The sequence below is a fragment of the Macrobrachium nipponense genome, chromosome 33 (assembly GCF_015104395.2).
Source record: "Macrobrachium nipponense isolate FS-2020 chromosome 33, ASM1510439v2, whole genome shotgun sequence".
NCBI lineage: Eukaryota > Metazoa > Arthropoda > Malacostraca > Decapoda > Palaemonidae > Macrobrachium > Macrobrachium nipponense.
The window spans coordinates 46,903,902-46,928,638 of record NC_087219.1 but is presented as its reverse complement, the minus strand read 5'-3'; the positions used below and the strand labels follow the sequence as shown (position 1 = coordinate 46,928,638).

Below are 24,737 nucleotides of genomic sequence, written 5' to 3'. Positions count from 1 at the left end.
ATATATATATATATATATATATATATATATATATATATATGAAATTACAAACGCAAATTGAAGATTGCTGGACCTAAAGAATGAATGCATTTTAAAACATCACGTTTGGGTTACGTCATATGCTGTTGTTAAAATCAGTTCTTAATTGACAATCGCATGATCGTATTTGATATTGGCGCGTGAACACTCGAGACTAGTGAAAATGGTTAATTTTTCAAAAATATTAGTACTTTCAAAAATATCATATAATTTCAATCATTTTTCATTGATGAAAAAAAGTTTTAAAAGCATAAATATATATGAGGGACCTACAGCGCCGCACACGTGAGGAGTGCAGACCTCAGCTCTGCATTCAATGACTCCCCCTCGAATCTTCTCCGCACTTTTGTCGTTTCTCCGCACTTTGGCAACACTGTGCCGGACCGACATAGTGTGAAAAGGTACATACATTAGAGATAATAGTCCACTGCTAGTCGCATGTTGGTCCGACATCGTGTCGCATTTACGTACGACAGTGTGAAAGGTCCTGAAGCAGTTGAACAAGTAACTAAAGGAACATCCAATAGATGTTGCGCCGTCAGGCCAAGGAAGGAGGAGTGGGCAGCAGGTATTTTTCTTGAGCATAGAGTAAAGTATCCATAATCTATTAACGTTAATTAAGAGAGTGGTCGTAAACATTTTGTTGTTGACGAAACTGGGTTTGAGTGTAAAATGTGCATTTAAGGAAATATGCGAAATAAATATGAGACTAAAAGTGCTTAGGAACTCAGTATTTATGAAATAGCATTTCCTATAGATCTTAAATTCTTAAATTTTATTACTGACATGACTGTCCACGAGATCGATACAAAACTTTCACCAACAGTGTTAACAGTGATGATCTGTAAAGCAGCAAGCCACCTCTTTATATATATATATATATATATATATATATATATATATATATATATATATATGTATATATATATATATATATATATATATATATATATATATATATGTATATACACACACACACACACACACACACACACACATATATATGATATATATATATATATATATATATATATATAATATATATATACCTCAATAAGGTAAGTGAACTGAAAATTTTGCTAATTTGCTGATAGAGATGTATAGAGATGTTCTTATATATATATATATATTATAATATATATGATATATATGTATATATATAATATATATAGAGATATATATATATCTATATATATATATATAAAGGTTTTTTGCCACGAAGGAAAAAATGAAAAAGCGAAATAGCCGAGTACTTTTCGGTCCTATTCGGACCCTTTACTGAGTCAAGGGTCCGAATAGGACCGAAAGTACTCGGCTATCTCGCTTTTTCATTTTTCCTTCGTGGCAAAAAAACCTTTATTTATACATAGCATCACGTTTTATATACTTCGTGATCAAGTTATTCATATATATATATATTATATATATATATATATATATATATATCTATATATATAGTATATATATATATATAGTATATATAAGAACATCTCTATCAGCAAATTAGCAAAATTTTCAGTTCACTTACTTTATTGAGGTAGCAACCATACACACAGATACATGTCTATATACTTATACAATTCATGATTGGGCCAACCTCCATAAAGAAGGCGGGCGATATGAGCGAATAACACTAAAAAATTACGGCTATATATATTTTCTTTATTTACTAAATGTTAGTAACTAAAACAACATGAAATATTAGGATACTTTCACCAATATAACAGGTTCATATTTGGTGGAAAAGAGAAAGACAGAACCACAGAATATAACAAGACAACGATAAGTAGAGAGAAAGACAGAGAGAGATAACTTATTAAGTTCTTTTCTAGATTATGGTGTGAAGAAGCCTCGTGTTCTTATTTTCTTCCTAGCACCAGATCAGTTGCAAAATATCAGTTATTATCAATTTTACTATATTTTTTTTCGTAAGGATATTTTCATCCTTGTTTTCAAGATGCATTGTAATAGAAAATAACTTAACTCAATTTCTGTGTTTCAAGAACCAAAGTAGTTTTCTAGTGCCGATGTAGCTATAGCTAATTCTAATGTGTAAAAGAGTTAATATGTTGTTGTAGGAATTTAACTTTTCTCTCCTGTGAAGCCAACTGCCGTGGTCCTTGCCGTTCCCTGACCATTTCCTGTCTTAGGGAGGTTAGGTTATAACCACTAGCTTCTACCTTACATTGGCGAATTAAGTTGCCTAGTATATGGCCATTCGTAGACTGCAGCTTTTAGCTCCACTAATTCTATCAGGGCTTATTTCTTCTACCTTTTGGACCCCCTTTTAATATTCCAGGCTTAGTTTCTTAACTGCTGTGCTCTTATTCTGTCTCAACTTTATTACCTTAATCTGTTTTCCTTCTTTTCTTGGAATGAAGCGCGTTTTGTAATTCCCTTTATTTCAAAATAACAAAATAAAAGTAGTGATATTTACAAAGCCTTCTATATTCAAAATTTAAGGCTTAGTTCAGTTTGATTAAATGTTAAACTAAAAAAAACATCACATTTTTCCGACAATCTGGCAGATAACTTTGAACCAATATAACTTTTTTTTTTCATTTAATTTTGAGATACTATAAATTTAACTTTTCACTTTAAACCTTTGAAATATGCATGGTCTTCCAAAACATTTGCATTAACTGGTAATCAAGTAAAAGGAACATAACAAAAAACACGTGAGCTAGTGTCAATATTTTATCATTATTATTAGTATGATAATATACAATGAGTAGGATGTCCAACCTCCATCTGGATCTGTGACCTCACACAGACGATCAGGTATGTTTATATGATGTAACAGAAGTGTGGGTTATGTATTTATTTGATTTCCCTGGAACGTGTTTTACGCAGATATTTTTTTTTCTTTATCAAGCACGCTTCTGCAATTCATTTTCTTAACCTTACAAGTCATGTCGTTTTCATTGTTGTATTTATTATTTGACGACATTATTGATTCTGTAATTGTTTTTAAATTGCAACAGTTTCTTCGTTACACATCATTGAGAGGCACAGTATTTAGTTGTTGTCATTATGATCCGTATTAAACAGTATTAATTACATTTGTGTTCTAAGGATGCATTCACACCAAATGCGTCGCCTTATATGGAAATAGGGTTGTTTGGATTTTCTACTTTATTTCTATACTGGATTTCAATTTAGGAATCAGGTTATGCTCTAATAAAATTGTACTCCTTTATATCTGATTTTCACTTTTATATAGGACAAAATTGAGTATAATTAAATTTCGTTTTACCTTTTCTTTGTATCCATATGATATAAATTTAAAATCTTAAAACTTACCTATAGTGTTTGAAAATCATTATGGTTGAGAAGTTGATTATTATATATAATATATATTATTTCTCTTGATGTCTCGGCTAATTCATTTAGAATGATATCTTTTAGTTATTTTGTTAAATTCAATAAAAATAAAACGTAGCTTAAAAAATTGTCATTTTTTTGCTCAGTTACAATTGCCCGCCTGTAGTTAGTATTGTTGTTCTTGTAGACAAAAAGGTAAATAAAGGAAAATCCCTAAATATATTTTAATAGATAAGACGATAAGAGACCAAAAAAAACAAAAAAAATACTTACTGCAAAAAGATCCAGAGAGAGAGAGAGAGAGAGAGAGAGAGAGAGAGAGAGAGAGAGAGAGAGAGAGAGAGAGAGAGAGAGAGAGAGAGAGAGAGAGAGAGAGAAAATTGCAGCAATTTATAAAACCTAGAAACAAGTCATGATTAAAAATCTTTCAGAATGTTTCTTGCTATATTTCGATAAATCGAAATATCTCTTGTAAAATATTGAAAATCAAGGAAAAAGCGAGAGATATAGAGGAGAGTATATGAAGTGGGTATTCCAGTTTGAAGAAAATGTGGCCTTACCTGGCCTTGGCAGCAGCTGTTGTGTGACGTTGTTGTGTAGATGTTGTTTGAAATACGGAGAGAAGTGTGACGCAAGGATAGTGATGTTGTTTATAGGCTGCCTATTGACTGGTGAGGTCCTCGTAATTCCTGATGATGGAGGTGAAGAGCCCAAGGAAATGGAATTGAAGGAGAGAATTTCGGCCTTGCGAGACACCATCCAGTACCAGAGAGAGCAGCAGGTGAACTTGGACAGGATAATTTTTGAGCTGCAACAGAGGCTTGACTACAATGAAGAGATTCAGGCGGCGGGCGGAAAGGAAGAAAGCACTCGTGTGATGCAGATAACTGAGGAGGTGTTGCAAGAACAGGCCTGGCAAGAGAGGGCCCACTTATTCGAAGGTGAGACGTTGTTTTGTGGAAGGAGAAGGATCAAGTGAAGATGGAAAAACACGCAGCTGGAAGACAAGATTGTCAAGACACAGAAGAAAATGAGCAGTTGATGGATTACACAAAGATGCCCTATGTGAGAGGATAAGGGAACCGACAGTGCAATTGCCAGAGGCAAACTGGCAGGTTGAGAGGCAAGAGAAACTGCTACGACAGAAGGAGAAGGACCTGCAGATATAGAGCGAAGAAGCGGCGCGGATGGCGAGGCTTGTCCAGGAACGAAAAGACGCGACCGAAAAGCGCTAATCGGACAGGAAGACGCCGAGGTCAGGTTCGAGCTCCTGCAGAAGAAAGTGGAAGACCTTAGGAAGGAAAGGTGTGGACTCCATTGTGAAGTTGAGGTTGCAAAACTGAAGAGAGAGGAGCTGAGGTGCCTCCTAGAGGAAGGAAATCGTGGCTTCAAGTGGCTGGATAGGAAGAGCGGTGTTCAGGGCGAACGGAACGACCAGTTGGAAGATGAGGTTGGAGAGGTGCGAGGAGCGAAGGAGAAATTGGTTTGCCAGGTGAAGAAGCTGTCTGGGAATTAGAGATGCGTGGAGAAGGAGAAGTGGAAAATGAAGGAGCAGCTGTCCATGTTCAAGGAATGGAGCGACCAAGTCTAAGCTGGCCTTGTGAAGAGGGATCAGATGTGAAAAATTTGAGGAGGATGTTTGTTGTATGGAAAGTTTTTTTTTTATTGAAATCTATAAAGTTTATCTAGAAAGTACGATTTTCATTTACACAATGAATTTTTTTTAGCAAATTTTGTTATTTAGATAATAATTGGAGTTTAACTGGAATTGAAAGGACTTGTTTGATAAATGCATGTGTTAGAATTGATTTTAGTTTGGAATGGATTTTAAGAGTGAAGTGCAATACTTGATTTTATGATTGAGAAAAGTAAAGGTTTGTATTTGATGAAAGTTTTGAAGTGTACTATATGGAAGGTTTGATGTTTATATGTAATAAATTTGGTTTGTTAATGGTTGAAGGAAATGAAAGTTATCTGGAAATAAGTATAAAACGTTTTTGTAAGAGTTTTATTGATTGGTGAAAGGGAAAGGAAAATGAAAGGATTGGTGGAGTGGCAAGATTGGAAGCAGAGGATAGAGAGAAGATTGGGGGAGGGGCAGGAGAAGGGAAACGTTGAGAAAAGATTGGTGGAGTGCCAGGAGAAGCAGAGGATTAAGAGAAGATTCAGGGAGCGTCAGAAGAAGAAGCAGAGACTTCAGAGAAGATTTGTGGAGTGCAAGGATAAGAAGGAGAGGATTCAGAGAAGATTCTGGCATGCGAAGAGAAGAAGCAGAGGATTGAGAGAAGGCCCTGGAGAATTGAAAGGATTCAATGGCATATTCTGGTTCTAAGGTTAAGCAGAGGTGTTACTCTCTATAGGGAGGGCGGGCAAAGCTCGCCACGGGTCCCGGGAACGGGCGGGCGAGGCCCGCCTGGCGTCCCGGGAACGGGCGGGCGAGGCCCGCCTGGCGTCCCGGGAACGGGCGGGCGAGGCCCGCCTGGCGTCCCGGGAACGGGCGGGCGACGGCCCGCCAGGCGTCCCGGGATGGGCGGGCGAGGCCCGCCTGGCGTCCGGGAACGTGGGTGGCGACGGCCCGCCAGGGCCGTCCTTGGGGACGGGTGGGCGACGGCCCGCCTGGGCGTCCGGGGACGGCGGGCGACTGCCCGCCTGGCTTCCCGGGACTGGGAGGGCGACGGCCCGCCTGGCGTCCCGGGGACGGGCGGGCGCCCCGGCCCCCTGGCGTCCCGGGGACGGGCCGGGCGGGCGGCCCGGCCTGGCGTCCCGGGACGGGCGGGCGACGGCCCGCCATGGCGTCCCCGGGACGGGCCGGGCTGGCGAACCCGCCAGGCGTGGGACGGGCGTGGCGACGGGCCCGCCGCCAGGCGTCCCCGGGCGGGGCGGGCGACGGCCCGCCAGGCGTCCCGGGACGGGCGGGCGACGGCCCGCCAGGCGTGGGCGGCTGGGACGGGCTGCGACGGCCCGCCAGACGGGCCCGGGCTGGCGTGGGCGACGGCCCGCCAGGCTCCCGGGACGGAGGGCGGGCGAACGGCCCGCCTTGCGTCCCGGGACGGGCGGGAGCACGGGCGTGCGGCCCGCCAGGCGTCCCGGGACGGGCGGGCCGAACGGCCCGCCCAGGCGTCCCGGGGACGGGCGGGCGGTCGGCCCGCCTGGCGTCCCGGGACGGGCGGGCGACTGCCCGCCAGGCGTCCCGGGACGGGCGGGGCGACGGCCCGCCATGGCGTCCCGGACGGGCGGGGTTGGGCGACGGCCCGCCAGGCGTCCCGTGACGGGAGGGCGACAAGGCCACCCCAGGCGTCCCCGGCCGGGCCGTGGCGAGGCCCGCCAGGCGTCCCGGACGGGCGGCGCACGGCCCGCCAGGCGGCCCGGGACGGGGACTGGGCGTGCGACTGGCCCGCCAGGCGTCCCGGGACGGGCGGGCGACGGCCCCGCCAAGGCGTCCCCGGGACGGGCGGGGTGGCGACGGCGCCCGCCGGCGTCCCCGTGACGGGCGGGCGACGGCCACGCCAGGCGTACCGGGACGGGCGGGCGACGGCCGCCATCGTCCGGGACGGGCGTGGCGACGGCCCGCCTGGGCTCCCGTGACGGCCGGCGAGGCCCGCCAGGCGTTCTCCCCCCCCCCCCCCCCCCCCCACCCCCCCCCCCCGGGAGACGGGCGGGCGACGGCCCCCTGGCGTCCCGGGAAGGGCGTGCGACGGCCCGCCTGGCGTCCCAGGGGAACCGGGAACGGGCGGAGCGTCCGGCCCGCCAGGCGTCCGGACTGGCGGGCGACGGCCCGCCATGCGTCCCGGGAACGGGCGGGCGACGGCCCGCCAGGGTCAGGGACGGGGCGGAGGACGGGCCCGGGCCAGGCGGGGGTTCCCGGGACGGGAGCCCGGGCGACGGCCCGCAGGCGTCCCGGGACGGGCGGGCGACGGGCCCGCCAGGCGTCCCGGGACGGGCGGGCGAAGGGCCCCGCCGGACAAAAAAATGGGACGGCCCAGGAGGGTCCCGGGACGGGCGGGCGAAGGCCCGCCAGGCGTCCCGGGACGGGCGGGGCGCCGAGGCGGCCCGGCCTGGGGCTTCCCCGGGACGGGCCCGGGGAGGGCGGGTCGGCCCGGCCCAGGGCTCCCGGGACGGGCCCGGGCGGGAACGGCCCCCCAGGCGGTCCCCGGGACGGGCGGGCGGGACAGCCCGGCCAAGGCGGGTCCCGGGAACGGGCGGGCGGGACCGGCCCGCCTGGGCGGGTCCCGGGGACGGGCGGGGGGGGCGGACGGCCCGCCAGGCGGGTCCCGGTGGGGACGGGCGGAGGCCCGACTGGGCCCGGGCGGGCGTCCCGGGACGGGGCGGGCGACGGACGGCCAGGCGTCCCGGGACGGGCGGGCGACGGCCCCGCCAGGGCCGTCCCGGGACGGGGCGGGCGACGGCCCGCCATGGGCGGTCCCGGGAACCCGGGCGGGGGGGCGGGACCCGGCCCGGCCAGGGCGTCCCCGGGCGGGCGGGCGATGACCCTATCAGAATGAACGCACAAAGTTGAAACGAACGCGCCAAGGTAAACAATGAACGAAGTATACAAAACACCATGTAAAATAACTTCAAATGTGACTTTTTAGATCGTCTGCATGATGGAAGCCTAATAAGAAATACTAATTCAAACAAAATCATTTCGAGCTCCTGTGGTCTCATTATTCATTCGTTAATAGGCTGTTACAACGAGAAAGCAATTTCCCAGAAACGAAGTCTCTTTACCGAACTTTAACTTGTTTCTTTAGTGTAAATTACTTTATATTACTTTGAAAATGTGCATAAAGTACAGGCAGTCGTACGTTCAATCTAACAATAACAACAGACTTTTCAAGAATATTTTTACGAGCAATCAGCACAGTTCATCAATAAATGGAGCAGCTAAAATTGTTTTTAGTAGTTCCGGCACTAAACATCTCTACCCATCTCCATGGATTAGATAAGCCATACATGGTACTGTCGCGCACAATAGTTCGTTCCCTCTGCTGCTGAATCGGGCCCTTTCACACTATGCGATTCTAGTCGCACCAAGATACGATTGCGGTGCCGGATCTAAATGCGACACAAAATTGCGCAAATCGTACATTTGTCCGACTGCCGCACAAAGTGACCCAATTTTTGACAAGCGCTTGCAGTCTGCTCTCAGCCTGTGGTTGTGACTACATATACAGGAAGAGAAAATTGTCTTTATTTATTACATTTGAGAAAAAAGAAGAGAAAACCTAGAATTCACTCGGTACACCCTTTGAATACACAAAGGCACTTGTACGGTGCATTTGTCACAATTTTCGAGGAGCTGAAGAGAGATAATGATAAATTTTGCAATTACTTCAGAATGTCTAAAACAACCTTTGAGGAACTCTTGTCACATCTGCATGACCAGTCGCTAAAACCGAAATACGACATTCAGAGATGATATTTCGCCAGCACAACAACTGCAGTTACCATCAAGTAAGAGGAAATAATATGGACCTTTCCTTGTAAATTTGCTTTTCCATATAGAAATTAAAAAGGAGAAATGAAAACAACTAGTGTTAGCTGAAACATCTCTATTTATCAAAAGTATAAACTGATATATCTATATAAAAACAAATCTTTTACTTTGATATAAAAAATCCATATCTCTGTTTCATTAATTAATGTAAGTAAAACGTAAGTGTTAACTATAAAAACTTCTAAAAAAATCATATATATCGAAATCACAAGCTTTTAGTCCTCTTTTATATCAATAATCTGCCGATAACCTTCTAATAATTTCAGTATCAAAACGTAAATGTAACCTTAAAGAAAAAAACAGCAAATCATTTAGTAAATCATTTCTCAGTAGTTTATACTTAAGCAATCCATACCTGTAGTTCTTTCTTATTTACGAAGAACACTATTGTTATTATTATTGTATGGTGTTTTTTCGTTGCATGGAACAAGTGGTTATTCAGCAACGGGAATAACACTATTTATATCCCTCAAATGTTTTCAATACCCAATGCACCCGATCACCAGAAGCAGTGGAACTGTGGAAGTCTACTGCTGTCGCACTTATATGCAGGAAACAATCGCATAGTGTGAAGACACGTATTGAAGGCAATGGCCAACTGCAATCGCGTCTGGGTGCAGCACCGGACATGGCCAGTGGGGCCTGTCGTCTGTAATGCGATGCCGGACTGGTGTCGAACATACACTAGAACAGCAAGGGGGGAACCAAAGACAAAATATATAGGCTCTGGGGGAACCCCATGAATTCCTTCAGAGAAATCTCTGAAGTCGTGCATTCAAATCAAGTCAATATGTGACTCATCCGTATGGCCCTTCAGGGTGTCATAGGTTCCGCAAATTACAAATATAATTGTGGAGAAGATGCACAACAAGGGCTTACCTGAACAATAATATTAATAATAATATATGCAGTACGGTGGAACAATTAAAAATCACCCCTTTAGCACTTTTACCAATAATTATTAACTATACACTTTTTCGGGATCGAATTATATGAATATTTGGATCGGTAGTAGTTTTAAGGTTTACCCATAGGCAAAGTATATAGAACAAGGCTCTCTAGAGTAATGCCCACTTGATTCTAAACACCTTGGCCATAGGTAGACAGTTTATAGTTCCATGGGTAGACATTACCGTATGATAGCATTGTTGCCAATTCAACGGAAGTTCACACATACGCCGATGCCTTCACAAACTGTTTCCATGAATTCTAGCTGTCATAGTATTGCAATAATGATAGAGTTATTCTAATATTTTTTATATATATCACAAATATATACGCTAGATTCACTTATTTTTACGGGTTTTTGTAAGTCTTCTCCAAGTTTGGAGGGTAATCACATATCAATTGGCAATAGTGCATGATAGGCGTTAGTTAGTGACAGAACTGACAGTTGAAGTTTGGTTGAAATGTTCGCGTACCCATGGCTCCTTGATCGTGTTTGGCCCTTATGGTGAGGAAAAACAAATAACCACTGGGTGTGTAGTGCAACCTGTTGTCATTCGTAGGTTTTGAGATTTTTAGTAATGTTTTAGTGAAGTGTTCAGGTTTATAACTGGCATAAGCCTAGGCCTACCTAGCCTATAATAAGCTAGGTAGGTAAGGATTTGCATTAGGCGTACATTGACCCCACTTTGTCACCAGTGGGATTTCGCATAAGCCTATTTCTGGTAGCTTACGTGTGGATTTCTTTATATTTTTTGTATTAGGTAATACCGAAATTAGGTAACATTCTTAGGGATTTACATGAGATGCTTGGCGAGAAAAATGTCATTTTAGGCATAGCTAGATCTCGGTAATTCTTCATAAGCAAGCCGCATCACCAGTTTCTAAAAGACAATTAACAATCCTTCATTTAATGGTGTTTTTTCAGTGAATCTCATCTTGTTTTCTTGAGGAAATGTTATATTAACCCCCTTTTAGAACTCTCCCAGACGAAGGCATTGTTCTGGTTGTACTTTAGCCCAGCCTAAATTTCTTTAGTTTTTTCGAGATAGATTTAAGCTAAATCTAGGAATATGGTTCTAATGCTTGCTTAGCTTAGAATACAAAGTTTAGATTCCTCATTTTGACTAGTTTATAGGTAGTTTCTCAGCCCTCAGTTTAATGAGTCTTCATGGAGGTAGTGGCGCATTTTGTAGGCCTAGGCAGCATACATCATAAGTTAACAATAACATGCCTCCTATAGGCTTTATGAAAATCGGTAAAGAGCGGTTTTTCATTTCAGTAAGTAATACCTTCCTAGGCTACTACATCCATTTGGGGTAGGTTAGCTAGGCCCTAAATTATTGTTAAGAAGCTGTTTTAGCTACCCACATTCGGCCAATTGCAGCTGGTATAGTATAGCCTCCTATGGGAAAGCAAATCAAAGTGGGATGCATCCTAAACCAACCTTCCTTTAACTTATTGTAAAATACTGAATGGCCACCTGGCGGCCACCTCTACCATAGCGCTACCGCCTTCCCGGAATTTGCAAATTATGGCCTTAATTTGTGGCTTGGGAGAAAAAACTTACTCCAACATGAAAGTAGAGGTCGCGAGGTGTTGCTTCGACGGACGCTGGCTCTTGACTAATGCGTAATTCCTGGGTTACAGGACGTGTTGAATTACTTTTTTGGAAAGGTGGTCACACTGCAAAGACAATACACGAAAGATAGGAAGCTCAAGCTACAGCCGCATCGGCCGCATACAATTTAGTACCTGGCATGAAATGAAGATGGCGTTGGCATTGCACCTGTCTACATCGTCTGTTTGTTTACTTTTTCACAAAGCGGGGCATTCAATTTCAATCATGAGTGGGCGTAGCCATCATCACCCGTGTGTGGTTTGCAATAGGACGAAAAATGATTTTCCCCATCTGATTTTTCATGCTTTTCCTCAGAATAAAGAAAGGTAATAAAATCCATTACATCTGTTACAAAGTACATGATGACTTTTAGAGAAAATTAAGAAATAAAATAGACCAAAGCAAAATTGAATGTCGGTGCAGTGTTATTCCGAAATAAATATTGGAAAATATTTACAACACGGTGGACGCCTCTAAGCGGAAAGAAAATATATTTATATGCGATTTTCGACTAGAAAAAAATATTAGCCATTTGAAACCCCAACAACCAACCTAACCTTCCTGGTAGTGTTCATCAGTAGCCTAATCATGTCAACAGTAAACCTAACCATATCAGCAGTACCATAACCATGCCAACAGTTACCTACCATGTCAACAGTAATTTGCAATGGAAATGAAGCTATTTTGCAAAACATATCAAAATCAACTAGAAAAACTATATTTTCTTGTCATTTACAGGCGTCAATTGTATTTCAAATAAATACCTTAAAGTTATATTTGCATATCTTGAAAATCTCTAGAAATATGAAATAAACATACCAATTCCTATCACTGTCATACAATTCGTGAATGTTGGGTCTCCATGCCTTTTCCAGATAGGCTACTCACAGCAACTTTGATATACTGTATATATACTATTTATGTTATATTCTCAGCAGCTTACCCTTGGGTTGTAGTTATAAATGTTTACCTTAATTTTTCAGTAATAAGCAATTATTTAGGAAACCAAAGTTGTTTCATCAGGAAGGATGGATCTTGTGGGAACATTCCTATGGGAGAGCATAAGTAGGTAGGTTAGTTTAGGGTGTTTTACTTTAATTTCAAGTTCACTAACCTTTTAATCTATGATTGAATTTTCCTATATGTATGGATAAAAGCATTCAAAATAAAAAAAAAATTACATGCAAACCAGCATATCTGCTCCCACAAAATCCATTTAGAGAAAATGAAGAAATAAAATAGACCAAAGCAAAATTGAATGTCGGTGCAGTGTTATTCCGAAATAAATATTGGAAAATATTTACAACACGGTGGACGCCTCTAAGCGGAAAGAAAATATATTTGTTCCGATACGTAATACAAACCCTCGGTCCTTTAACAATAGGAAGTAGCTAGCGGCAGCTGGAACGGTCGTAAGCTTCGAACAAGGGGAGAACGGTAGTTAACTGCTTGTCCGATCGTCGCGCGCCGCGCGACTGGGAGGTAAACAAATCACTTTTGCTTTCGGCTGTGTGTGGGAAGGACGTGTTCGTCATCGCTCTGCCCGCTTTGTCGTTTGCTTTGAGTTTGAGTATTTGCCCTCTCTTTCTGTATAAATCAGAGTGACTGTAAGTACTTGTACATTTCTTTATTGATCTTGCAATGAGTGAGGAAGAAATGGAGATATCACCGCGCCCTCCAGTCGCCCGTAGAGTGTGTCCCGGGCTGGAGGGGCGTAGATGTGGAGGTTTTAGATCATTTGTTGATGTGGACCCTCACGAGGTTTGTACTCGTTGTCGGGGGCGAGAGTGCTCCCGCAACGAGCCCTGTGTCACATGTATGAATTGGTCCGAGGCGCAGTGGGTGCTGTACGAGGGCAGGAAGAGACTTAGGCCGCCCAAGAAGTCATCGGAAAGTCCAGTGACTCCTTTGGTAACGGACACTTCGTCCTCTTTCCTGCCCCCCGGCCAGCCCCCACGTTTCGCGCCTTCCCCTGCGGGGGGGTAGCGGAGTCCTTCTCCTCTCTCGATCCGTCGAGTGTGGATGAGGGCGCCCGCTTCCCGACGTACAGCTGTACTCGGGTCTTCCGTACGCTCTGGGGGGGGGTGGCGTCTCCCCCCAGGCGTGAGGAAACCCCTCTAACTAACCCGACTGTTGCTTCCGCAGGTGTGCCATCGGCGAAGGACGACCTGGGACAGGTGTGGGAGTCGCTGGGACTGCAGAAGTGCCCAGCATCCAAGGGTTGATTCAGCGGTTGGCGGGGTCGGCAGTGGTCACTCATGGTGCGGTGACCACTACTACAACCACAGTAACGACACCAGCATATGAGATGCCACCGCATCTGGTGTACGCCACATATAATGTCGGTGACACCCACGGCTGCTATACAAAAACCCATTACTGCCGTGCCAAAGAGGACGGTTGCCACCACCACCTGGATTCTTTGTATTGCCGACCCCGGACTTCCGCTGCCCAAAGAGTACCCCCCTGGACCTGCCGCCAGTGCCGAGGATGACGGTAACTGCCGACAGGACGCCTGGCTCTCCTGTGGTACCTGCTGTGCCTGCCGTACCTGTTGCTGTCCCAGCCGCTCATTCCTTTTCAGATCAGGGGACTGCGCATTCTCTTTCAGATGTTCCTGCCGTTCCTGCTGTTCCCGGACCTGTTCCTGTTGTTCCTGCTGTTGGTGGTGCTGTCACAGTCTCAGGTCTTTCCGGACAGGTGCAGTCGGGCCCTGTTGCTTCGGCAACTGCCCCGGCTCCCTCCTGGATGGAAGGACTGACGTCTGTCCTGCGGAGCCTGGCGAAGAAGAAGAGGAAGAGGAAGAAGGTGTCGTCGTCGTCTTCGTCGTCTTCTTCGTCGTCTGCTGCCTCTCCTTCCCCTTCGACTTCTAAGGCTAAACAGCCGAAGAAGAAGAAGGTTGCCTCCTTCCCCCCTAAGAAGACTCCTTCGGGATCTTCTAAGGGCCCGGCTCGCTCAGGCGAGCTGGGGAGCTCTTCTGCTGGTCCTCCTGTTCCTTCGGGAACGGGGCCCGTCGCTTCTTCTGCAAAGAAGAAGTCGACGGGGACCAGAGGTGCACCAGCCTCGGCTGGTGCGTCCTCACCTGGTGCTAGCGGTTCTGCCGCTAAACCAGGTCCGTCTCGGCCGCTTCTCGTTCGCGAGAATAGCACCGAGTGGACGCTCTTCCAAAGAGGACCGTCCAGCCAAAGTTTTGACGCCCGAGCTCGCTCGCCGTCAAGACAGCGGCGCGGAGCAGAAGACTGGCGAGAGTCGTGCACACGACTCTCGCCAGGCCAGTGGACGCTCTCGCAGCGATCAACTGGCTGCTCGGGCTGACGTGACGGTCGCTGACCGGCCACGGGTTGAGGCGAGGAGGAGTCCCCACGGCCGCCGGTACCAGCCACGGCTGGTACCAGCGGTTTGACGCGCCGAGAGGACGCTGGCCGGTCTCGACGCGACAGAGAGCCTAGCAGGTCACCCGTCCGCCGCTCCCGGGGATGGTACCGGGCGGAGACTGGTGACCAGCGGCAGCTCGCCTGACGCTAGAGATCGGTCTCGATGTTCTCAGCCGAGCCAATCGCCCCAGGCGAGCGGCAAGGCTAGGCCTGCTGCCCGACCGTCACCGCGGGTTGACGATCAGCAGCAGCCCTCCACGCACGCTGGTACCGGCCAGCGAGCGAGGGGGGAGGGGGAGCGTCAGGTCTGCCTCTCCCGTACCTTCAACCTCCTCGGGCTATACCGGGAGGAGAGGCGAGGTACCGAGGAGCGATCACGAGAGGTGCGCCGCTCGTGGACCCAGCTATGACGCCGTACGGCTCAGGCACGGTCTTAGGAGGCCGACCAGAACGTACCGCAACAAGTAGTTGGAGGCGACCGTCAGGGGTCTGTCGCTGTTCCTCCTTCTGAAGGAGGAGTATCGAGGGATATGCTCTTGCTGGAGGGACTGGACGGTCCTACTCCACAAGACGCTGTAACTCCTGAGATACAGAGGAACTTCGCAGAGGTCATTAAGCTGATGCGTCTGCATAATGACCTTGCGGAAGGATCGCCGCTACCACCGGCAGAGCCCACGTCCCGGCTCGAATCATTTTGGGGTCCCAAGAGCCCAAAATGATGGTGGGGTTGCCACGATCGGAGCTTGCGGACTCGGTCCTGGATCAGGTGGAGAATCTCGTCTCCGGACGGGAGGACTCGCTAAAATCCGGACGGTCCTCTAAGCTGCTTCCTCCTCCTCTACAGCGGCAGAGGCGATTTTACGTGCCTTCGGAAGACCCGATACTGCCGAAACAGGTTAACCTGGAGTTAGCGAGGCTGACTCCAGGTGTGTCCCTGCAGCAGCTCCTGTCGGAGAACCTATGGTTCTCGCAGCAGGAGGCACTTGCCCTGGAATCTACCGCTATGGCAGCATTCCAGGCAGTTTCCTGGTTGGATTTGTGGTCCCTCACAATATCCAAAGTAGCGGCCGGCTCTGGGAGTTCTGCTCTCGAAGACGACGCTTCTTTCAGGAGACTGTGCCAGTCTGGAGGAAGAGCAATCTCTTACCTCGCCCATCAGACTGCTAACCTGTGGGCCAACTTGGTTCTTCGACGTAGGGACGCAGTCCTTACCCGAGTGACCAAGGGGGGGGGCCGGGCGTGAGGCGGCACTCGGGCTACGAAATGGACCTCTAGGAGTTCCCAGCTCTCTTTCCTGGAGAGATGGTGGACGCTGCGGTGGAACGGCGGCGCACTGACGAGAGTGACCGCTTAGTCCACCAGGCAGTCTCGAAGGTTTCTGGGCAATCTCGAGTAACTGCGGCCAAACCAAAGAGCTTGGCTAGCGCTTCCACGGCGGCGAAGACGGTTGCACCGTCCAAACCCCATGTGAAGACTCCTGTTGTTTCAACTTCTGCTAGAGGAGGCCGCAACCAGCCCTCCTCCCAGCCCTCCTTTCACCGAGGAGGTGCTGGAAAGAAGTCGAAACGAGGAGGGAAACGCTAGGGACGGCGTTCCCCCTCACCTGCTGCCGGAAGTGGGGGGGTGCCTAGCGAGCCATTGGGCGACTTGGCAGCGCTACGGCGCCGAGAACTGGATAGTAGACGTCCTTCGGGAGGGATATCTGCTACCCTTCGAGTCTCGGCCCCCCCTCATCTCCAAACCGGTCCATCTACAGACCTATGTCCGGGGATCAGCAAAGGACAACGCTCTTCGACAGGAGATCAAGACCATGCTGGCGAAACGAGCTGTAGAAATCGTGGAGGACCAGTCACCGGGCTTTTACAGCCGCCTCTTCCTAGTGGAGAAGGCATCGGGGGGCTGGCGTCCGGTGATAGACCTCTCTCCCCTGAACCGCTTCGTTCGCACGACGCGGTTCACGATGGAGTCGGCACGCTCAGTGCTCGACTCGATCAGGGGGAACGATTTCATGCTTTCAGTGGACTTGAAGGACGCGTATTTTCAAATACCCATCCATCAGTCCTCCAGAAAGTACCTCCGCTTCATCTTCGACGGGACGGTGTACCAATTCAGGGCACTTTGTTTCGGTCTCTCAACCGCCCCACAGGTGTTCACGCGAGTGTTCACTCTGGTGTCGGCTTGGGCCCATTCGAACGGGATACGTCTGATGAGGTATCTCGACGATTGGCTAGTCCTGGCGAGCTCCCGCTCGCAGTTGCTACAGGACAGAGATCGACTCCTCAAGTTTTGTCGCGATCTGGGGATCGTGATAAACTACGAGAAGTCCGATCTCGAACCCAAGCAGAAGATGAAGTACCTGGGTATGCTGATAGACACGGTAGCAGGGCAAGTCTTTCCCGCAGACTTGCGTATCAGCAAATTCAGGGAGGCAGCCGGCCGGTTCCTGTCTCGGCAGGAACAGGCAGCACAGCAATGGCAAGTCGTGATCGGCCATCTGTCGTCACTCGAGAAGTTAGTCCCTCACGGGCGTCTTCACCTGCGGTCTCTCCAGTGGAGACTAAGGGAGAGTTGGTCTCAGGCCAAGGATCCTCCTTACTTTCCCGTGGCTATCACGGACAATGGTGAGGCAGGACCTAGCCTGGTGGCTCGACGACAAGAACTCTAAGAGGAGTGCCCATACGCACTCCCCCCCCGGAGATGCTTCTGTTCTCAGACGCATCGACGAGGGATGGGGCGCACACCTGGAGGAGTTGCTGGAACTGCAGGTGTGTGGGAACCATCACGAAACAGCACCTTCACATCAATGTCCTGGAACTCAAGGCGGCGTTCAACGCTCTCCAAGAGTTTTCAGGACCGCTTGGTGGGACACTCAGTGGTGTTGATGTGCGACAACACCACAGTAGTGGCATATGTCAACAAGCAGGGGGGGCTAGTGTCTCTTCCGCTCCATCAGTTGACGGTGCAGGTGCACGAGTGGGCCACGGCACTCGATAGAGCTGTCAGCACGCTACATTCCAGGCAAGAGGAATGTAGTAGCAGACAAGCTCAGCCGTCGGGATCAGGTGATTAGGGACCGAATGGTCTCTACACCAAGACGTAGCGGAAAGGCTCTTCAACCTGTGGGGGCGACCGGTCGTAGACCTGTTCGCCACCCGGCACAACAGAAAACTTCAGGTTTTTCTTTTCAGCTGTGCCGGACCCATGGGCAGCTGCAGAGGACGCTCTCCAACACCCCTGGGACAACCTCTTCGCGTACGCCTTTCCTCCCTTCTGTCTGATTCGGAAAGTGATCAGTCGAGCGCTGGTCACTCCCAATCTCAGAATGATCCTGGTGGCTCCCAAACGGCCACAAGCCGTTTGGTATCCGGACCTGCTGGCTCTTCTTGCGGACGCACCGAGAGAGCTACCCACTTGGCACAACCTTCTAGCCCAGCCACACGTAGAACGGTACCACCAAGCAGTCCAGTCCCTTCAACTTCACGGCTGGCTGTTATCCACCATCTCTTGCGAACGAGAGGCTTTTCTCGTAGCGCAGCAACAGAGATGGCTGGACACGTCCGACAGTCCTCTGCAGCTGTGTACCAGGGAAGTGGGCCGTCTTCTGTGGTTGGTGTCGTAGACAGGGTCTGTCTCCTCTCAGAGCCACTCTTCAGCAGGTAGCGGATTTCCTCGTGTTTCTTCGCCGAGAGAAGCTCCTCTCAGTACCCACAGTTAAGGGATATAGAGCCGCCCTGGCTCTCGTCCTAAAACTGAGGGGACTGGACATCTCGAATTCGTTCGAGATATCCTTGCTAATGAGGAGCTTCGAAAGGTCTTGCCCACCCAGGGAACTCAGGCCCCCTGCGTGGGATGTGACTCTCGTACTTAGGAGTTTGACTCGAAGACCATTCGAGCCGCTCCGAGAGTCGTCAGACAGGGATCTGACCCTCAAGACCCTCTTCTTGCTGGCCCTGGCATCGGCGAAGAGAGTAGGGGAACTACATGGCCTTTCTTATGATGTTAAACATACCAGAGGCTGGGGATCTGTGACGCTCGATTTCGTCCCGAACTTCGTAGCTAAGACTCAGAATCCGTCGATCCCTGACGACAGGTTCGAGTCTTTCACGATCCCTCCCTCCTGGACTTCACCGATAACGATGCGGATGAGATGCTGCTTTGTCCTGTGAGGGCGCTACGGCGCTATCTGAAGAGAACTCGACATCTCAGGCCTGAGTGTCGACGCCTCTTCGTTAGCACTGGGGTTACCAAGAAAGAAGTCTCCAAGAACAACGCTTTCTTTCTGGCTGCGTGAGGTGATCAGGAGAGCGTACGAAGCTGATGGTAGCGACGACATCCGTACGCTCCGACCGAGAGCCCACGAAGTCAGAGGTATCGGACCCTCCTTAGCGTTCCGTAAGAACTTCTCCGTGGCGCAGGTCCTGAAGGCAGGTGTCTGGGCCAACCAGACCACCTTCACGTCCTTCTACCTTCGGGATATTGCCCACAAGTCCTTGGATACTTTTTCCTTGGGACCTGTGGTGGCTGCTCAACACGTTGTGTAAGCTTACCCAGCACCCGAGCAGGCAGAACAGCATCGATTCTGGTATGACTGGGAGAATGAATGCGTGAATGAGAGAGTGACTGGCTTCTCTTCACCATCTTTTTCTACCTCTACCTGTGGGCAGAGGGATACGGTCGTTACCTTGCTGGAAGGGAGTCAGATGCAGGTAAGCTATTCAACAGAGCTCCATCCTACCTCTTTAACTAGAGATAGGAGTATATATCCACCACTTTCTCCAACAAGGGGGAGAAAGTGGATGCCGACATGAGACAAACCCATTACTTTACATTTGCTCATGTAAAGGAAAAAGTTCTTATAATGCTGGTACAAAGAGATACGCTTGCCTCTCTCTTAGTACTCGGCCCAGAGGTCTGACCATTGATCCTGCGGTGCACACCCCGATCAATCGGACAGAGGCTTGGATCCCTCCCTCGCTCTTACGACCAGGGAGGCATTCCAGGGATGGACGAACACCAGTCTGTTCATCAAAAAGACTCAGATTCCTCCCACCAAGAAGTGAGTCTTCCTATTGTTAAAGGACCGAGGGTTTGTATTACGTATCGGAACAAATGACAATTTGTCGAAAATTGCATTTTTCCTAACTATACAAACCTGAGGTCCAACTTTACATTATAGTCCCTACCGCTCCATGCCACCCCTCACTCTGCGTATTTTGCATGGGCCAAAAGCAAAAGTGATTTGTTTACCTCCCAGTCAGCTTAGCGGCGCGCGACGATCGGACAAGCAGTTAACTACCGTTCTCCCCTTGTTCGAAGCTTACGACCGTTCCAGCTGCCGCTAGCTACTTCCTATTGTTAAAGGACCTCAGGTTTGTATAGTTAGGAAAAATGCAATTTTCGACAAATTGTCATTTATATGCGATTTTCGACTAGAAAAAAATATTAGCCATTTGAAACCCCAACAACCAACCTAACCTTCCTGGTAGTGTTCATCAGTAGCCTAATCATGTCAACAGTAAACCTAACCATATCAGCAGTACCATAACCATGCCAACAGTTACCTACCATGTCAACAGTAATTTGCAATGGAAATGAAGCTATTTTGCAAAACATATCAAAATCAACTAGAAAAACTATATTTTCTTGTCATTTACAGGCGTCAATTGTATTTCAAATAAATACCTTAAAGTTATATTTGCATATCTTGAAAATCTCTAGAAATATGAAATAAACATACCAATTCCTATCACTGTCATACAATTCGTGAATGTTGGGTCTCCATGCCTTTTCCAGATAGGCTACTCACAGCAACTTTGATATACTGTATATATACTGTAGTTATGTTATATTCTCAGCAGCTTACCCTTGGGTTGTAGTTATAAATGTTTACCTTAATTTTTCAGTAATAAGCAATTATTTAGCAAACCAAAGTTGTTTCATCAGGAAGGATGGATCTTGTGGGAACATTCCTATGGGAGAGCATAAGTAGGTTAGTTAAGTTAGTGTTTTTTACTTTAATTTCAAGTTCACTAACCTTTTAATCTATGATTGAATTTTCCTATATGTATGGATAAAAGCATTCAAAATAAAAAAAAAATTACATGCAAACCAGCATATCTGCTCCCACAAAATCCATTCTTACCGTTTCATCTATGTTTCTGCATTATATGCTCGTAATTGTTCAATTTTTAAAATGAAATCTTGTAATTGGTACCAACACCCCACATAGTATTCCAAAGTAAATTTACCATTTGGCAGCAAATGTACGCAGTAATACAGAAGTAATAAATTGGCAAAACAAGTTGTGAAAACCTATGATATTTGCTTGTACTGTACATGATGCAAAAAGAAACATGGTTCAAGTCAGTTAGAATAATTTTTTCAAATTTTTTTAGGAATGTGCATGCTTCTTGCAGAAATGGCATTTTACTAGAAAATACAAGGCAGAAGTGTTGGTTACATTACCTTCATAAAAGGGTGCCAATTGAATATGCATTGTTGAGAACTCCCACAATTGGGCTATGAGATTTTAATAAATTGTTATAAATAGGTTCTGACTTGATCAAAAGCTTAATAAATAATCATAAAATATAATAAACTGTATTCATTCCTCTAGGTTCTTAGATTTGTCTGACACATATGTATTGTTTTATGTACAGTATACAATCATAAGCACAAACCCAAAAAAGGAAAATAATTACTGTATACTATATTGATGAAATAATAAGATATTATGAGAATAAGTTTGTTTCATTCTAACTGCCCTCTCAAATTTAGATAAAGATACTTAGCAATTAATGTTAACTGCCCTCTCAATTTTAGATAAAGATACTTAGCAATTAATGTTACATTAACTGAAGGATTTTATTTAATGATTCAGAAATGCCTAATATATAAGTCATAAGCTATGATAGAACCCTATAATTATGTTAACAAGCAATATTAATCGGTTTAGTATTCAATAATTTATAGAGAGAGGTTTATTGCAGCATAAGAATAAATTTTAACATTTTAAAAAGCCGCGCTACGCCACAGCCGAGTTTTAGTTGAGGGCATGATCAATAGATGGCGCGCATTCTGACGGGTTGGATGATGTTTTTTTTAATGGTATTAATAGTCAGTTTCCCGTCTTTCGTATATTGTCTTTGGTCACACTGTGGTGGAGGACAGCCATTTGGTATTTGACCCTAATCTGTCCTAGGAAGCTGCTTCCTGACCTGGCTGTTGGGGTATTGCTCACTTGTACCCCCTCTCCATGTGACTGAATACATAGTCGAATGATGTGTGCATAACCATTCTGCAGTAGGATAAATGACTGAGTGGCAACATAGCGGCCACCTATCCCAAAGTGCGGCCACCTTCCTGAAAAAGTACTTGAATTCGCTGCCATGAGCATCAGTCGAGAGTTGTGGCCCACCCAGGCAGCACACCGAGACCTCTATGCTTCTCTTGAAGTAAGTGTTTTCTCCTAAATTACGAAATAATGCCATAATTCAAGCGCTTTTTTGGGGAAGTGGCCATGTTTCGAGAGGGGTGACTGCTTGGTCATTTACCCTATTACGTAAGTTAACCTAGATCCAGTTTAGGTAGGCTAGACCTATTGAAACAGTTGTTTACTAATGTAAGGTACACCAAATTGCACGCTTGTCATTTTGTTGTTTGTGATACTGTAGGGGGGGGTGAGTGTGAAGGTCTCTTGGCTAGGTCAGGGCATAGCACCCTGGGTTGTTAGGACCCATAGGGGAGTGGTCCCATCAGGGTACACAGCTGGCACTACTTGAGGTTCTTTGCAGTGTCCCTGTGGTCCCTAACTGCAGCCCCATTCATTCTATTACTATACCTCCATTCATATTCTCTCTTTCATGTTACTTTCCCCACTTTCTAACAATTGACTTATAGTGCAACTGCAAGGTTTTTCTCCTGATATGTACACCTTTCAGACCTTTTGAGTCCAAATTTCTGTTTTAGTGCTGAATGACCTCATAGCCTAAGTCCTGACACTTGACCTTTGGCCTAAATTTTATATTCCATAGCAGTTCCATTCCATTCCTAGGTTGTTAGGTTATGGCAAGGTTAGGTTAGGATAAATCCCAATGCAATGTCATTAATCTGGTTTTAAGCTGTTGCAATCCTAGGAAATAACTTGCACAACTCTTCTGCACTTTTACCAGGTCATGGTAGCATTGGGTTTGGTGTGCAGATGCCAGAATATTATTTTCATAAGGAGCCTTTAAAACTAAAAGTGAAGTAAAAATAGACCACTTTATGGTATTTCTACAAAAGCAGTCCGCATGGACTGCAAAAGGAACATAACCGGCGATACGACATCCACTAGGGATTTGGGCGTCCGATGTATTTCGCCGTGTTTAGTACTGACCCCATTGGGGGTGGGTGTTAATTACAGTCATCCAAATTAATATTACTTAAAATTCTTGTTCAGTAGGTAAAACTACATAGAAAAACAGCAAATGCCATAGTCTAGGCCGCCGCGGATAAGTACCCGAGATCTACCCACTTCATATATGAGGCATAAAAATCCGTGGTTACTTTTGGTTACTAGTGTAAGCTTGGTAAATGTCTAATGGCGAAGTATTCCATACTGAGCAAATCTTATTCATTATTGTAGCCATGGGGAAATGATCCCATGTTTCTTAGTTGACTTGATCCAATCCTATCTGTCATATGGTAGGTCATATGAAAGAGCAGAAAGTCTATAGAAAATTGAGTTTAGTTAAGTAGCTGAAATTAAGCATCAGTTATAGGTATATAGTTTGTGTATCCTATTTTGCCTAAGTCCATGATTTAATATGATTAACTGAAGTCATCATGGTAACATCTAGCTTTTGACTAAAGTAACCTACAATCTAGCTGCAATTCATATTCAAAACGGTCTGGGTTTAAAGTACTGTTGTCCAGGAAATTGTTTTTATATTAAACTTGTGGTAACCCTAGACCATGGGGATTAGGCTATTCCATCATGTTTGAAGTAATGAGGCTTGACTAGTAAAGCATGTAGGCTTATAGTTCAAAAACTGCTTGGACTTGGTTAGGTTTTCTTGATTTTTAAGTGTTTGGTTTTTGTATAGACTAAGGCTTATATGAAACAAATGCTATGTAGTAGCCAGTTTTCCTGATTTTTAAGTGTTTGGCTTTTGTATAGACAAAGGCTTATATGAAACAAATGCTATGTAGTAGCCAGTTTTATTGTAGTGTCTTACCGAACAATTATAGAGCCGTGATTTCCACGAGCGGCAGGATACTAAATTCAAATTTAGCGCGTCGGCGTCGCCAACACTGGTGGTGATGACGTCATCTCCCTCCACTCGCGGGAGAACCAGGTACAACTGCCCAGGTGAATCCAATTCTTTTCCTGCCGGCGTCCGGTGAACATCGGTGGTCGGTGCGGTTGGATGACTTTGCTTCGCTTTTTTCTTGTGGAATTGATCTTCGGAATTGGTGAAGTACTCTTTTTTGGCGTTGTTGTTATTCTGCTTTTTATTTAGGCGTTGCCATGTCGGATTCTAGTCCGTCGGGAGTTAGGTTTTGCATCTCAGGATGTAAAACTAGATTATCCAAGTTAGAATATGATTCTCACACTAAATGTGTTAAGTGTAGGGGACAGGTTTGTTCAGCAGATCGAACATGTAACGAGTGTAGTGATTGGACTGATTCTCAATGGAAGTTTTTTAGTTCCTACTCGGAGAAATTAGCTAAAGACAGAATTAGAAAAGCAGCGCTTAGGGAAAGTAGACTTAGCTCTGCTTCGTCTTGCGATGCTTCTGTTCCTTCTGTTTCTCCTCAAATTGTTATGTCTCCTTTAACTACACCTCCTATTCCTCCTACTAATCCCACTTCTCCGGCTTCCCGTGTAGTTTCTTCCGACACCATTGCCAGTCTGGAATCGAGGTTAGATCAGAAATAAATCGGTACTAGCGAA

General features: G+C 46.6%; 1 long non-coding RNA gene across 3 annotated transcripts in view; it reads left to right on the top strand.

The window, feature by feature from the left end:
• Positions 1-10,205: 10,205 nt before the first annotated feature.
• LOC135203146 (uncharacterized) overlaps positions 10,206-24,737 on the top strand; it is a 449,843-nt gene continuing 435,311 nt past the window's right edge. For 2 of the 3 annotated variants that reach the window (XR_010311872.1, XR_010311871.1), the window contains exon 1: positions 10,215-10,338. This is a non-coding gene — a long non-coding RNA (uncharacterized LOC135203146). Of the gene's footprint in view, positions 10,339-24,737 lie in introns of all 3 variants that reach the window. The other variant, XR_010311870.1, reaches the window with a different exon arrangement.